Source organism: Lissotriton vulgaris, chromosome 3_1 (assembly GCF_964263255.1).
Source record: "Lissotriton vulgaris chromosome 3_1, aLisVul1.2, whole genome shotgun sequence".
Lineage (NCBI taxonomy): Eukaryota > Metazoa > Chordata > Amphibia > Caudata > Salamandridae > Lissotriton > Lissotriton vulgaris.
This window is the reverse complement of record NC_141689.1, coordinates 1,372,916,969-1,372,931,634: the sequence shown is the minus strand read 5'-3', so window position 1 is coordinate 1,372,931,634 and position 14,666 is coordinate 1,372,916,969. Positions and strand designations below refer to the sequence as shown.

The following is a 14,666-nucleotide window of genomic DNA, read 5'->3' as shown; positions in this document are numbered from 1 at the left end:
GGATACCGCAAACCAGGAATGGTATTGACTTTGTCAGGTTCATCTACAGCCCTGAGGTCTCCATGAAGACCCCAAAATCTGCAGCATCCATGGACCAGAGAACGGTGGTTCTGTAAAGGAAAACAGATTGTCTACCGTGTATAGGGTGATTCTGTTGGATATCTCAGCAGTCCAATCAATCCCACACACCAGGGGTCACACCTCACACATGTGGCCAGTGGTTCAGCAGTGAGCACAAATAATAAGGGGGACAGCGGGCACCCCTGTCTGGTGCCTCTACATATGGGAAACGAATCGGATACTTCACCCGCTACGTGGGCAGATGCTGATAAATCCATATATAGTAGACGAATATAGGTGAGGAAACGTTGGCACAGGTTGAGAGGTTGCAAATGGATAAAAAGGTATTCCCAGCTGATCAAATCTAAGACTTTATCCATGTCGGCTAATAAGAGCACCGCTGGCTTTCTATTATCTGATGCCTTGGCTAGTGCATTATGGACCTGTCTAATATTATGACGGGTGGATCGTCGTGGCATAAATTTGCCTGATCCAGGTGACCCAGGTCAGCTATATGTTGTAGAAAGCAATCGCTAATACTTTGCCCAACAATTTCACTTCAACATTTAACAATGAGATCGGTTTATACAAAGACGTGTCCTCAGGGGTGAGGGGTGACCTGGTTTGTGGAAAACCACTATTTTGGCATGTTGCCAATCAGGTGGAAGGAGCGACATGCCAACGGCCTCCCGTAGTGCCTTCAGTAAGTGTGTTCCTAACTAAAGCATGTGGGCCTTCAAGAATTTGCATGGAAACCCATTCAGTCCCGGAGCCCAGCCCAGGTGAAGACTCACCAGCGCCCCTGTCAGTTGCTCCACTGTGATCGGTTCACAAAGTTGCTTCAGCACCGAATCCAGCCCAGACCTGGGAGGCACATTTGTACAAAATCAACAATTTGGAATTCCAGTCGAGCAAAAAGGGTCCCACAGTATCCGCAAACGCCTGAGCCACCTCCCGAGGACCGGAAAGCAACTCACCTGCCACATCACTGTGCATTGGTATTGGTGCTGAGTGCGGACTCCTGCTTGATCTGACATAGGCGGTGGAGCATTTTGCTTGAATTATCGCCCCACTGGTATATCCGATTTTGCGCCACTTGCCAAGCCATCCGAGCCTCATCCGGAAGCAAGATCTGCAGTCAGAGTTGGGAAAAGTCTAGCCTGCACCCCTCCACCTCCCCTGACCTCGTCCTCTAGGCCCCGCAGCTGAGTTTCTAACTCCACCACCGTCTAAATTTTACGGCGCTGGTACCCTGCACAAAAACGAATGTCTGCCCTACGTAGTGTGGGCTTCAAGGCTTCCCATAAAACCACTCCTGAAAGGGCTGTACCCTTGCATTCAGTGAGTGACCGGGGCAGCATTGTCCGATAGGCAGGATTATTTAAATGCCAGGATGACATATATCATTGGAATGGGGGCCTGTGGGACTGATAAGCAGCGTGAGGGCCACAGGAGAATGATTTGATGGTCTGTGCAGTAGGATCGTAACCGATGGACGGAAGTAGGAACCGGGGAGAAAGAGATAGTCCAATCTAGAGAAGGACCCACGGACCACTGAGAAGAAGGTATAGCCAGCCTCCAGTGGGTGATAAGCCCTGCATGCACCCATCCACCCCAAGGAGGATGCCAGAAGGTGCAGCTTGGAATTGCTGGAGGTCTGAACAGGTCGGGTCGTACGCTATCTGTCTTCCCCCAGTGCTATTACATCATTAAAATCCCCCCTACCACCAAAAACCTGGCCAGACACTCCCTCTAAAGTCTTATAATCCTGTCCCAGAGGAGGGGGGTACACACTACCTCTCTTCAGTGACTCCCCATGCGGTAGCCCCATCACTAGGATATACCTCCTACCCAGGTCCGTCCAAAACTTTAGTCGACCTATGGGAAACCCTACTGTGAATGAGAATTGGTGTGCCCTGGGGACCTCGCACGAATCTGGAGTGGAAACCTAATCAAAACCCAACTGTGCTAGGCACGGCACTTTGAGCCCATCATATGAGTTTCTTGGAAACGCAATAGGTCAGTCTTAAGCCTTTTGGTCTGTTGCAATACTGTGCCCCCTTGATTTTGTCTAGGAGACCCCTTATATTCCAAGTCATGATATGGACCATCCCGCCCATATCAGCTTGTGTCTTCTCAGTCACCTATGTGCAGGGAAGAAACCATTTATAGCCGGAGTGTCTGTGGGTCATAGTGTATATGTGTCTGTGCCCGAGGAGAACATAATAACAAGCTGCAGTTGATAACAACCTCCCCCACCTTCAGCCCAATACCTCATCAAACAGGAATTATCTGTCCCGATAGGAGCAACCCTGGAACCCCAACGTGATCCCGGGGGCGCCCCAGGCCAATGGAGCTCCAACCTTTCAACACCCCTAAACATGTGTCTCTGGATGCTGCAGGGACTCACTTCCAAGGGGGCAGTCAGCCCTGAGAAACCCCACGGGAGTAAGAGGATGTAGAGTCATGGCCCAGGCACAGGGTCCAAGGCCACAACTATAATCCATTGGGGGCCGTCTTCCTGTGGTTGAGCCTACCAATTGGATCTTGAGCAGTGATGGCATTTCAACGGTATTTCTTTGGGCAGGTTCGTCGATCCCCTTGAGAGGAGTTGGATTCCAACCGAGCTAGTATGTGTGGCTGAGGGTGCACTGTTTCATCCATCCATTGAAAGACCACTTCAGGGGTATCAAAGAATAAAGACTGTGATTTGTATACAATCTGCATTACTGCGGCATATATTGGATGTTCAGTTCACGCAGTCTCTTCTTTGCCGCCAAAAAGGCTTGGTGTTGTTGCTGAATCTATTGTAGTCAGGGAGAATCATAATTGTATGCGAACCATGTGGCAATTTCTCTTTGCCCTGGGCAAATTTACGGATGACATCTCTGAATAATTTGGCAGCTGAGGTCAAGCGCCACGGGGGGGGGGGGGCTTCTTCCCGCAAGCTCAGTGAGTCTGCTTGACCACGAAGCATAGGCACGGGACCCCCTCTTGGACATAACAGAACACAGCCATTGGGACAGAAATTCCTCCATTAAAACACCTTCACACCCCTCTAGGAATCACACAAAATGCAGATTGTTGCGTCGGTCTAGGCCTTCTGTGTGTTCCATGTGCACCGCTAGCTCTTGCTTGACTACCATCAATTTATTAACTTTCTTCTGAAGCGACGCCACCAAGTCTTCAACGGTCCACATCCAGTTCTCCGTCTCTGTTATACGGTCCACTGCCTTTCAGAGGTCCTGTTGAAGTAGGGAGACTTCTGACCCTACCTCTCCGATCTTTGCTTCAAGCACATCCTGTGATTGTGTGATGGCTGCCAGCAGTGTAGCATTGTCTGGGACCTGCCTGGCAGTGTCAGCTTCGCCTTTAGCGCCAATTTACGCTTGTGTAGTGGTCCATAGTGTTCAGTTTTGTCTGTGGGTCGGTGGATTTATCTTTGATCATGATGTTGTTGGTAAGGCTCCCCCACGCCGAACCAGTGATGGTGCCTCGCGCTCGGCCGTCACACAGCCAAGTGTGGATTCGTTTTTTTTTCTCGTGTCTACATATAGTGAATAACTTTTTTTTAGACCCTGTACATTCTTGTTGCTGGTAATGTACAAGTACAGTGATTTTAATTTATCATACAATAAACTTTAAACTATTAGAACTGTGGACAGCATACAAATTGAGCAGATCAGCACTTGAGATATTAGTACAATGGAGATCCTAACACACGGTTATAAATGTATCCTAAATGCTTGTGCTTGGGCCAGATACATGAGTAGCTTTTATTTTCTGTAATACAAGTTACGCTGCTAAAAGAAAGATTTCTTGTAGGTAATTTAGAAAAACATAACAGACCACTGAACTGCAAGTCTACTGAATCCATAAATACTTTAAACTGCTTATTCCTTGTAATGCACATTTATACAACCAAGGGATGTATTACATGGAGTACCCCGTGGACGGAATGAGTATGCCCCGGCGTACTTTAGTATTACAAAAGGGGTCTCCGAGGCTTGTGTGGCCCTTTCTGTAATGCAGATAGTGCTTATGCGCAAGTCTCACAGGCACTATCCTCTGCACCTGCATTGTATTATGGGTGTGGGTGCAGAGGCAAGGACGCCACCAGGAGGCAAACTGGCATTGACTGTGCACCACAAAGGAGGCTTTTCCCCAAGGAGTTCCCTGTACCCCCCAATCCCGGCATCCCCCTGCAGGCGGATGCAGTCACGCGCTGCACCCGCTTCCAGGGTAGGGGATAGAAGTCCCACTTGAAAGTGAAAGCCAGCCGGTGCCTGCCTGAGCGAAAGGTATACCAGCTTCTTCTATTAGCCGGTCCATCATTCGCATATGCGCTGCCCTGAGGGCAGCACAATTCGCAACTGCCCTGAGGGCACAGCATTATCTGTAATAATGAGCACTGACACTGTTTGTGCCAGGCCCGCCTAGTTAAAGGTGTGCCGCAGCGCAAACAAGGACAGTGGACCCTATCTATATTATCAATCCTTTAAGATTTGCAGTGGAACACTTTGTCATATGCTATACATTTATAGGGATTATAATGCATGGGAGACTAAAATCCCTTTATAAAAGCCTATCTCCATTTTCCTTATTACAGGCGACTTGTAACGTCTTATTGTCACCTGTAATAATGAAGTGACATAGTTGTGCACCTTTAGTGCTATTTCAGTTGACTTCTGAGTTGCACTGCCTACTGTCAGCGCCAGCAGCAAAGGAACGCAAGGCAAGGCACATAATTACAGCTGCAGCTTAAAGATGAGAAATGTTTTTTTCCTTCTTATAACTTTTTCTGAAAAGAAAACTTGACCCGCAGAAGGGGATATATATGGAAATATGTTTCTTTGTACACACTACAGGAAAGACAGAATATCTGCATGTTTTCACATATGATGAGGCACATCATTTTTTAAATAATACTTCAATTACATAAATTGTAATATATTTTTATAAAAAATTGTAACTGAATTTTAATGAGCTAAATTTTGCACCACAGATTCTGCTTTTAATTTCTTGTCTACAAAGAACATGAAAGAGCCAGACAACTAGGATAAAAGTGGTTTGGGGGAAGGGCGATGATGTGATCATGTAGTATAAGGAATAAAATACCCTCTGATGTACATTAAATCGTGTTGCAAGTCACCTCAAAGTTCGATTACTCTTATGCAAGAACTCAGCCTCATTCCACTATGTGGTCATGGAACGCTTTGAAGACTTGCAATATCCTTAGTATATACAGCAGGGGTTTTTATCCCATATATAGCACACCCACATTGCTCCAGGACAGCATCAGATCCGTTATGATGTTGAGGGGGGTTAAGACTATGGCCTCATCTATAGTACAGGATGGGGCAGAGGAGGAGGAAGTAGCGAGCAGGAGCAGTTAGGAATGGAATCCTGAACCCACTGCACTTCGTAAGAGGAACACTGAAGGTGTGTGTGTGTGTGTGATTGTTAAGTGCCAGAGTAGTCTGTGAAGAGCTTGGAGACAGGGTGATGGAGAGAGTTTCAGACTGTGGAGCATTCGCTGTGCAGGGATCTGGCCTCATGGTTTTATTTTGAGTGTTTTATAAAAGAAAGGAGTGCATGATGATAGCAAAGGAACGGACTATTATAAACTTTGACTTTCAAAAGACATAAAAATCGTTTTTTTTTAGCATTTTTTCACAATAATACTAATTTCCTTAATTTTCCGGTGGACAGACACGTTCTACAATAATGAGTAAGTATTTTAACTGTAGTGGAAAATAAACTGGGAACGTTTTCTAACCTTTGACTTAAATGTTTCCTGAAGCTGAATGTTTATTTGTTTAGCAGGTGCAGAGGAACTTTGAACCCCAACCTTCCCCGCCTATAAATCTTCAGCAACATGGCCACCGTTATCTGATGCACGTTGAGGCAATCAGCCCAGCCGGCTCCAGCAGGGTAAGAATAGCCGCGGCACACCACATCTTCCAGCTCTCCTAGGCTGATCTCGTTAACCGCCATGTCACTTGTAGCACATTACCCCAGTCCTGACTTGCAGGGAACAGCACTTAGAGTACCTGCGTGCAGGCCACAGCACTTAGAGTATTTTTGGCCATGTTGCTTAGTCTATTTCCAAATAAACGTGCTCTCCAAAGCCCTCACGTGCAATGAGCTGTTGCGTAGCAGGATTGGCTGAGGCTTTCAGGCAGGACCTGCGCAGCTGCGATTGCTTGTTCAACTGTTTGCATCACTGCTTTTTGCAGCTGGCAATTCCAGCTCAGTTGGCCTTCACAATAGGGGAACAAAGTCAGAAACCTCAAAAGTTGAAAAATTAACATGAATTACAAAATAGACCAAATTCATATAAAACACAATAGGGAAGGGACCAAGGGAGTAATTATAAGGGAGTGAAATAGTCTGTAGATGAACTGGAGCTTGTACCACACACCAGTGATATCACATAGGGAACATTCCATATTCAAGTAGTCCGTGATAATGGTGTGTTTTTTCATCGTGTTCTAATTCAGACCAACTTGTATCCTGGCTCAGGAAGGTAAGAGCTTGGATGTGTTCACCTAACGTGCTGCGCACCGGCTTTAAGGGAGTGAGACCAGTGAAACAATCTTGTGGTGTCCTTTACCACCCCAAGCTCCATGTTAATCTGTCAGTGAGGAAAGCAGGAGAACTCAGGGCCTGTTTTGTGTTTTCTGTGTGGCATATCTCAGTGATTTGCTTGATTATTCGGCACTGATTAAATAAATGACATTTCATTTTGATACAGTTTGCTTTGCCCTTCATGCTCGAGCAATTTATTGACTTGTGAGCAATAGTCAAACAGCATAAAAAAGTAAGGGTGTGCTAAAAAAAAAAAGTTTGCAAATTATGATCCTGAGAAGATTAGGTGCAGGGGCAGTGAGTGTGGAGAAAGGATCAGGCACCATGCTAAAAAGAACAAAATATTCTGTTACTATTTTGTTGGCCTTTCAGCTACAAGTAACTGCTAGTAAGGTGATACGCATACCTTAAATCAAAACTAAATGCAAATTAAACGTATGGGTGGGAAATGCACAGTTTTGTTAGGAAAATTCAGTTGGTTAATGTGATCTCTTCAGCTGTCAAAGTGTGTAGCCGAAAGATTTGAATCCTAATTGGTGCACTGGGGAATAGTGACATGTATTTGTAGTGCTCTGAGGGCCCAGTCTGTGACAGAAAGCACTGTGAACATGCATGTCATTAGTTTAAACGATCTATAGCGCACCATATAAGAGAGGCTGCACACAGTATAAGGTAGGCTGTTGCACTGGCGAGTCAACTGACCTGGTTGTTTGAGCCTCTGAATGAAACACTTTGATTTACACTCTTAATGGTATGTGATTAATATGTGTGTGTGATATAAAGTGCTCTGACACTCTACACTGGGATGGGTAACACTATAAAAGAAATTAAATAAGTTGGGTTATGGAGCAATGACTAGCACAATTGGAGGGTGGTAGTAAGGGTATCTGGGGAGAAGGAGGCCAGTGTGGGGACCAACAAAGACTGTTGCAAGGGGCGCCGGCAAGACTAAAGCTAACCCTGCACATGTGCCACTATGACTGTACTTGTCATCGGATTTTCCAGGCCCTTCGCACGTGATAGGTTACTTTCTGGCAATGAAACTGATTGAATCTGCTTTTAACATAACATTAAGTGAGTTCACCATTGACATTTCTAAGTCACTTTGGTCTGAAGTTGGCTCTTGGTCTAATGTCGGGGAGAGACATGGCTTAGAAGAACTTTCATGTATGTGGTGGGCGTGTCATCCGAACGATTTGTAGGTCACTTCGGTTGGTGGTCCCCTCCTTAGTGAGGCAGGATATGGTCTCTCTGGAAATAAAGGCACTCTACAAGATGTGGTGAGGAGTAACGTGGAACCAGTGAACAACAGTAAAAATAGAACAGAGCTGGGCAGACAAGTACTGCCAAGTCTCGGCAGACATATGCAGTCTCCCCTTTCAACCAAGGACACTGCCTCTTGATATTTCAATTTCGTCACAGGTTTTTCTGTCATCGCCAAGATGGCTGAAAGTGGCTCCGAATCATATTTGAAACCTTCAGCAAATGTAGCATTTTTAGTCAACAGCACTTTGTACTCTGTGACATGCTGTTCTGCTGTTCCCATTAAAAGTATGGTTTTTCAAACAGTAGCATGATAAGGGCCGCTGGCTGAAAAGCTATGACTGTCTAAGGGCGTTACATGTGATATAGGGCCACTTGGAATGTATACATTGCTGGTCCCGTTACTGATCCAGAGTCCTTGCAGTGCCACAAATCTGGAAGTTGACTCAAGAATTCTTAACAATATTAATGCCTTATGGAATAGAGAAGGCCATCACAGTGAACTGTTGTGCCCTCTTGCTATGCTTAGTCAATTTGTCCCAGACACTAGGCATCTTCCTCGATTCGTAAAAAAACAGATCCTTCCAATGCTAAAAACGACTGACCTAATCTCCCACAAACTCAGTAGTAATCATTTAAAGACTAATCGCTCATTGCTCAGCAAAATTATTGAGAATGACTTTGCCACTCAGATGAATGAGAAAATCAAGATCTACTTCCTTCTGTTTTCAGTCCACAGTTCAGCACAAAAAGACACCATCCAGGTGGTGATGAAGACATCCGCCTGACCTCTGACAGTGGTGACCCATCATGCCACCCTCAACCATCAGCTGGATTCAGCTCTGTTAACCATCAGGCCGTGATTGATACTTCACGCAATAATCGCTTTTACAGCATCGATCTTCAAGGGTTTACCTCCAAACTAAGCATCCTATTCCAGTTTACCCAGATGAATGGAAAGATCTGAGAATATTCCTGTAACTTGCATCAACGAAGGCTCCATCCTCCCATAAATGACATACAACATCGATCTGGAAGCCCTTAGAGAGTTAACAGACTTGAACATCTACAGCCATCAAAATGCATGGAAGGTATCCAACTTTGACAAATGCATGTTTGCTATGACATCTATTGTTTGAAGGACAGCTTTTCCAAAATTAAAGAGTGTATGTAAAAACCATGCCTAGGTCTCAACTAACTGAAAACTCTGTTTGAATGAAAATGGAAAAGATAGCAAATCATTACAAACGTGAGAATGGCTTTCTGCAATGAATCTCAATTATCACACAGCACTAGGTCACTTGGCTTCCATATTGACAGCAGCCTCACATTCAAAACACATGTTTTTTAGAAACACAGATAACATGACCCCAACAATCCACTCTTCACAGAATCAATGTATTTCTGGCATTGCCAACTTGAGAGCAATTGTCCAAGACCTATTCCTTCTACACGTGCTGGAGGCAACACCTTGATTTACCAAAGGGGGTGGTGATGAACAGAGTGTCTGAGTTAAACAGACCACTCTTACCCAGTCCAAAGATCAGGGCTTGATCCATCACCGTTATTTATCTCACTGCCCCATCCCAGCTCAGAACCTGGCTATATGCAAATCAGTCTGTCCCTGGCCCAGTGCATCATGGGAACAGGGCAGACTAAACTACCAAGCCAATTCTTCACCAGAAAGGAGACAAGCTACCGGGGACCGGTTTCTGGCATTTCAGCCTTCTTCGGCCCGGCTTGCTTGAATCCTGATGGAGCAGTGAGAAAGGGACTCATGTCTGAGTATACCCTGCCACACCTATAGTGGCCAAAAACGATTTACAAAAAGGGGGTGGTGATGAACAGAGTGTCTGAGTTAAACAGACCACTCTTACCCAGTCCAAAGATCAGGGCTTGATCCATCACCGTTATTTATCTCACTGCCCCATCCCAGCTCAGAACCTGGCTATATGCAAATCAGTCTGTCCCTGGCCCAGTGCATCATGGGAACAGGGCAGACTAAACTACCAAGCCAATTCTTCACCAGAAAGGAGACAAGCTACCGGGGACCGGTTTCTGGCATTTCAGCCTTCTTCGGCCCGGAGGCAACACCTTGGTCACCTTTCGCCCAGATTACCAAACAACTCCTTTTTGAAAAGAATCTTCCACACAATGGCATAACTCATCAAGGGACGAGGTGAATATGAGCTGATCACATTCCCTTTCATGGAACCATGTTGCCCCCCTCTTCCTGTCACAATCTCCTTCAAGATCCACTGTATGAACTCCTAAGATGTGAACTACACATGGCACTGTACCCGGTGAGCAATCTCAAGCTCGCCGGAGGCCAACCGAAGACCCGCAGCAGCAACACTGCCAGGCTCCAGATAAGGAAGTACACAGAGGAGAAGACAAGGAGATAAGCCCTGTACTGCTACACACGGGAGCTGGAGATCCATCCCGAAGCAGATCCAACAAACTTCTTCCCTCCTCTCCCTCGAGGAATTGAAAACTCAAATCTTAAAGGAAATATAGTTTGCATCTCATCCCATCTATTGCATCTGAACCCTGAAGCAACAGAACGAGGCACCCCATCTTCAGTATATGACTTGCACCTACAACAACTTATTTTATCTGTCCGGCTACTCCTGTAGAGCAGACGGGTGTTTGCTATAGATTAATATAAAGGATCTCATTGTCGGCCAGTATCATACTCTCCTGACAGATAACATGACCAAATTAAGTGAGTACGTGGATTGTGTATTAAGGGAAGTAAGAGAGGGTCATTGTTCGAGTAATTAAAACTAAGAACTAAAAGTATTTGAGGAGATCCAGTTTTTCTCATACTTTTTCAGTATTTGTGCGGTACCTCTGACTTGGGTGTGCGAGGGTGGAAACAGCTGGCCCCTCACTCTCTGCTAGCACAGATGTTGAACCTCTGACTGCTCGTCGGTCTTCCGTTCCTTGAGCCCGTTGCAGTTTGTATTTTATACATACCTAGCCTCAGCAGCAGGATTCCCCGGCTTCACTGTCGCGCTTTACTAGTTCTCGTCATCGACAACGTAATCCTTACAGTAGGTTCTTACGTTTCACACAGTTCATAAGATTTACGTAACGTTCTAAAGCACTTCAAAGGGAGGTGCTGATTACCCAGTGAAATGAAACCCGCTTTTATTTAAATAGAAAGAAAGGCAGGCTCCGCCGGAATTCAAGCCGCCCACATGCAGGTAGCACGGAGATCTCTCCGGCAGACACATCAATGAACCCTAAACCGTGGTGTCAGGCGTAAGAGCGCTCAATTACAGGCAGGAGAGACCTAATTGGTCACTGTATGCTGGGAATAATCCGTACATGGCGAACGAGTCCTTGCACCGCCCGAGTAGCGATTCAAAACCCGACTAATCACTTGCCACATCATCTAAAACATACAAAAGTACGTTTTCGCTCTAAAACAATCACAAAGGAGACAGGCTTCTGACGAAAAAGAATAGTTAGAATAAAAAAGAAAAAACACGCACCAGTGAAAATGAAAAAAAAACTGCTAGGAGCTGTAAGCGAAGTAAATAGAGGCAGCGCAGCTGCAGTGACAAGCACACATTATTAGGTTACGGGAACACCCCAAACTGCAATGCCATCCACCTTCCATGGCACAGCAGTGCGTGATTGGGGAGTGGCCACCCGTTCCGTGCCCATGTACAAGCCCATGTGCCTGGAGCACCTGATGGAAACAGAGGAGCAGTACAAATGCGAAACACCGTTGCATTGCGCCGGGGGCAGACATTTTACTAAACTTTCCCTCATAAAAGGCAGATATGGGTCAGACTCGCACACGAGATTTGCATTGTGGGGCAATAATGGCGACAAGAGAGGTGCCGGTATCGGGTTGCTTCTGCGCCGAGAGGTGTTTCCTTACCTTCAGTTCCTCTGAGCTCTGCAGCAGAAAGAGGGGGAGGAGGCAGGAGGTAGATGGAGGGTGCGGGCTGAGCTGGCGGTCTCCGGCTCTCACGCCCTGGCCATCCTGCGGCAACCACCGGCGAAGGCAGGCTCACAGGAAAGAGGGTGCGGGGGGCAAAGGGCACGCGGCCGCCGCGGGTGTCTTCAGACCTTCGGGTGCCAGTCCACGCGGGCACATCTCTGAGCAGGGAGGACGCCTGCAGCGGACTGTGGCTCCCTCGGAAGGGAAGGCGAGCCGCTGCTGCAGGGAGGGGCCTGGCCCTGCCTCTGCCTCTCCTTAGCGCAGGCAGCCGATAGCCTGAGGTCAGGTATGCTCGGTGGCGGCCTGACAGCAGCATGACCTGAGCACAGGTAAACAATGGCTTCGCTTTCTTGGGTCCTGACCCAATTGGTTACGAAGCGGCTTTTTTTTATGTGAAAGCAGCCTGCATCACCTCCTGTCGCCTCATGTCTGGCACTGGAGGTTCGCAATGAGCCCAGAGCCAGACGCGCGTTGACTACGCATTTGTAACTTTGAATTATTCCGATTTTTAGCACATGGTACGCAATGTGCACAGATTTCAGCGTCGGGTGTCCTCAGAGAGCCGGGTTGGTGCTCACAGGGGGTGGCGGGAGGTTCGGTGGTGACAGCAGCACTTTGACAATGATAACTAACCTGTCTGAACTGCAGCGAGTGAAGACGGAGGTTTTCATATGGTACATTTTCCGACACAGTTTTTGGGATAACACCTGCTTAAAAGCCCTAAGTGTTACATGGTCAGACACAGTAGTAATGCCATCGACGCATAGAATATTCCAAGGATGCCCGCCATATGCACAGCTCCAACTTTGCACAGCTGTCCATCATAATGCGCGGGATAACCATTGTGATGATGTCCCAGGACGGCTTCCATAATGTGACGAATACTTACAATATGCCAAGGTTACCAAAATATTCTAAAGATGGCCATACTATGTCAGAGGTGGCTGCCACTAGGAGGAGATCCATAATATGCCAGTTATATCTACCTTATGCCAGTGCACTTTTCATGGCAAGGATGGCACAAAAATCCTAGAAATAACCAACACTCTACCTAGGATAATCCTCATTATTGACCATATTGGCCCATGGCAAGGCCATTATAACACCAGTGGAGGCCACGATAATGCCAAAGAGGATAACAACGTGTCAGGGCCACCTTGGTGCCGGAGATGCGCCCACCACTGACAGATATTGACTGTGAACCCTTTTAGGGTGGCGGGGGGAGGGCTTCAGGGCAAATAAGGACTGTTAGGTCACAATTGTGGTGGTTGTAGTTGTTTGCTACGGGTGTCCCGTTGCTCTGCAAACTGGGCCAAGTGCGCCCCTTCCACACCCGGCTCCTAGGGTAGTGATGCTGAACAGTGAAAGACTTCTCAGGGAGGAATTGTGGTAGAAGTAGCGACTCAGAACTCAAACAGTCAAAATAACAAACAAAATAATTCACTTTCCATTCCAGTGATTATCCCAGCAAAAAAAGTAGTTTATCGTCACTGCAAAAGAAAAGACACCACAGTGTGATGGTGGGTTCAGCTACAGGATTCCACAACTCACATACGGTCTCTAGGGAATAATCAACTCACTTGCAGTCCCCTTTCCTAATTTTACGGTGGATCTCAAATATCTATGGTGAGGTATCAGAGATAAAGTCATTGGCAAAGAATAGGCGGCACAGGTGCAATTTCACTAAGCAATTGCCACGTTGGCCAATTCTAAGGTCTTTTCAGTCAGTCTCTAAGCCTAAGAGTTTGCAAAGGTAAATGGTAACTTCCTAATAGCAGGTTTATCTTTGCACTTTCATAACGCAGTCTCTCAGTGTTCTGTGGGATTGCATCTGTGGTGTTTTCCTTGGCAGCGCAGGTCTACAGCAGCTTTCCTCGCAGAGGCTGCTGGGATGTACAGTGGTGGGTGTTTTCTTTGGCAGCTACCGGCTCCAGGTGGTGAAGCAGATCCTCCACTAAAGCAGCAATTATGGCTCTCACAGGATATGCCAGTTATATGTTGTCGAAGGCCAAGCGGTGGCTGTGCGTAGTAGGAGTTGGCCACCCTCAGAATTTTGAACACAGTGACTAGCCAAAGGCCAGACTCTGCGTCCAACCCCTGCTGCACATAATCTGTGGCCGTGCTGAGATGGGGGTGACCACAATGCTCAGGATTGCGAAAAGTGGCTGGACGTAGACCAGGCCCTACATCTAAACTTTGCTGCACACATACTTTGGCTGTACCAAAAGGGTGTTGGCCACTTGTAGAGGACTGGTTGTAGGATCATGCGGCACCCTGCAGCCAGCCCCCACTGCAGACAACCTTAAGCTGTGTGCAGCAGGGGTTGGCCATCCACAGAGGGTTAGGCGCAGGGATTGGTCCAAAGCCAGACCCTGTAACCTCAGTGCATAAGGCCGAGCATCTGCGGCAGCAGTTGGACAGTCATTGAGGGTTAGGCACAGTGCATGGCTGCCTCGGGCCAGGACAAGCCCTGCAGCTAATAGTCATGCATACCTGGGGTTGGCCACTGCGGAGGCTCGGACCTTCAGCCATAATCTGCTGCATATGGCCCACAGACATGGACGGTGGGTGTTGGTGTTGCTCGCCGGCTTAGAATGGGCACAGGGACTGGCTACAGAGCAGGCAATACAGCCAATACAGCCTACAAATGACATGTAGCTGGCCTGTAACAGCTGCACACACTCTAACTCAGTCACACACTTTCTCACTCACCTAATGCCTCGTCCCAGAGCCATAAATCCCACAAGGTTTAAAACTTGAAAAAACTTAAAACACATTACATCTGTGGCTTTTC

The 14,666-nt window shown here is 46.9% G+C and overlaps 1 protein-coding gene across 2 annotated transcripts in view; it reads right to left on the bottom strand.

Annotated features, from left to right (window-relative positions):
* CORO2A (coronin 2A) overlaps positions 1–12,145 on the bottom strand; it is a 433,064-nt gene extending 420,919 nt beyond the window's left edge. For both annotated transcript variants that reach the window (XR_015309352.1, XM_086961842.1), the window contains exon 1: positions 11,810–12,145. The gene's annotated coding sequence lies outside the window, so the exon portion shown is untranslated. The remainder of the gene's footprint in view (positions 1–11,809) is intronic.
* Positions 12,146–14,666: the final 2,521 nt, after the last annotated feature.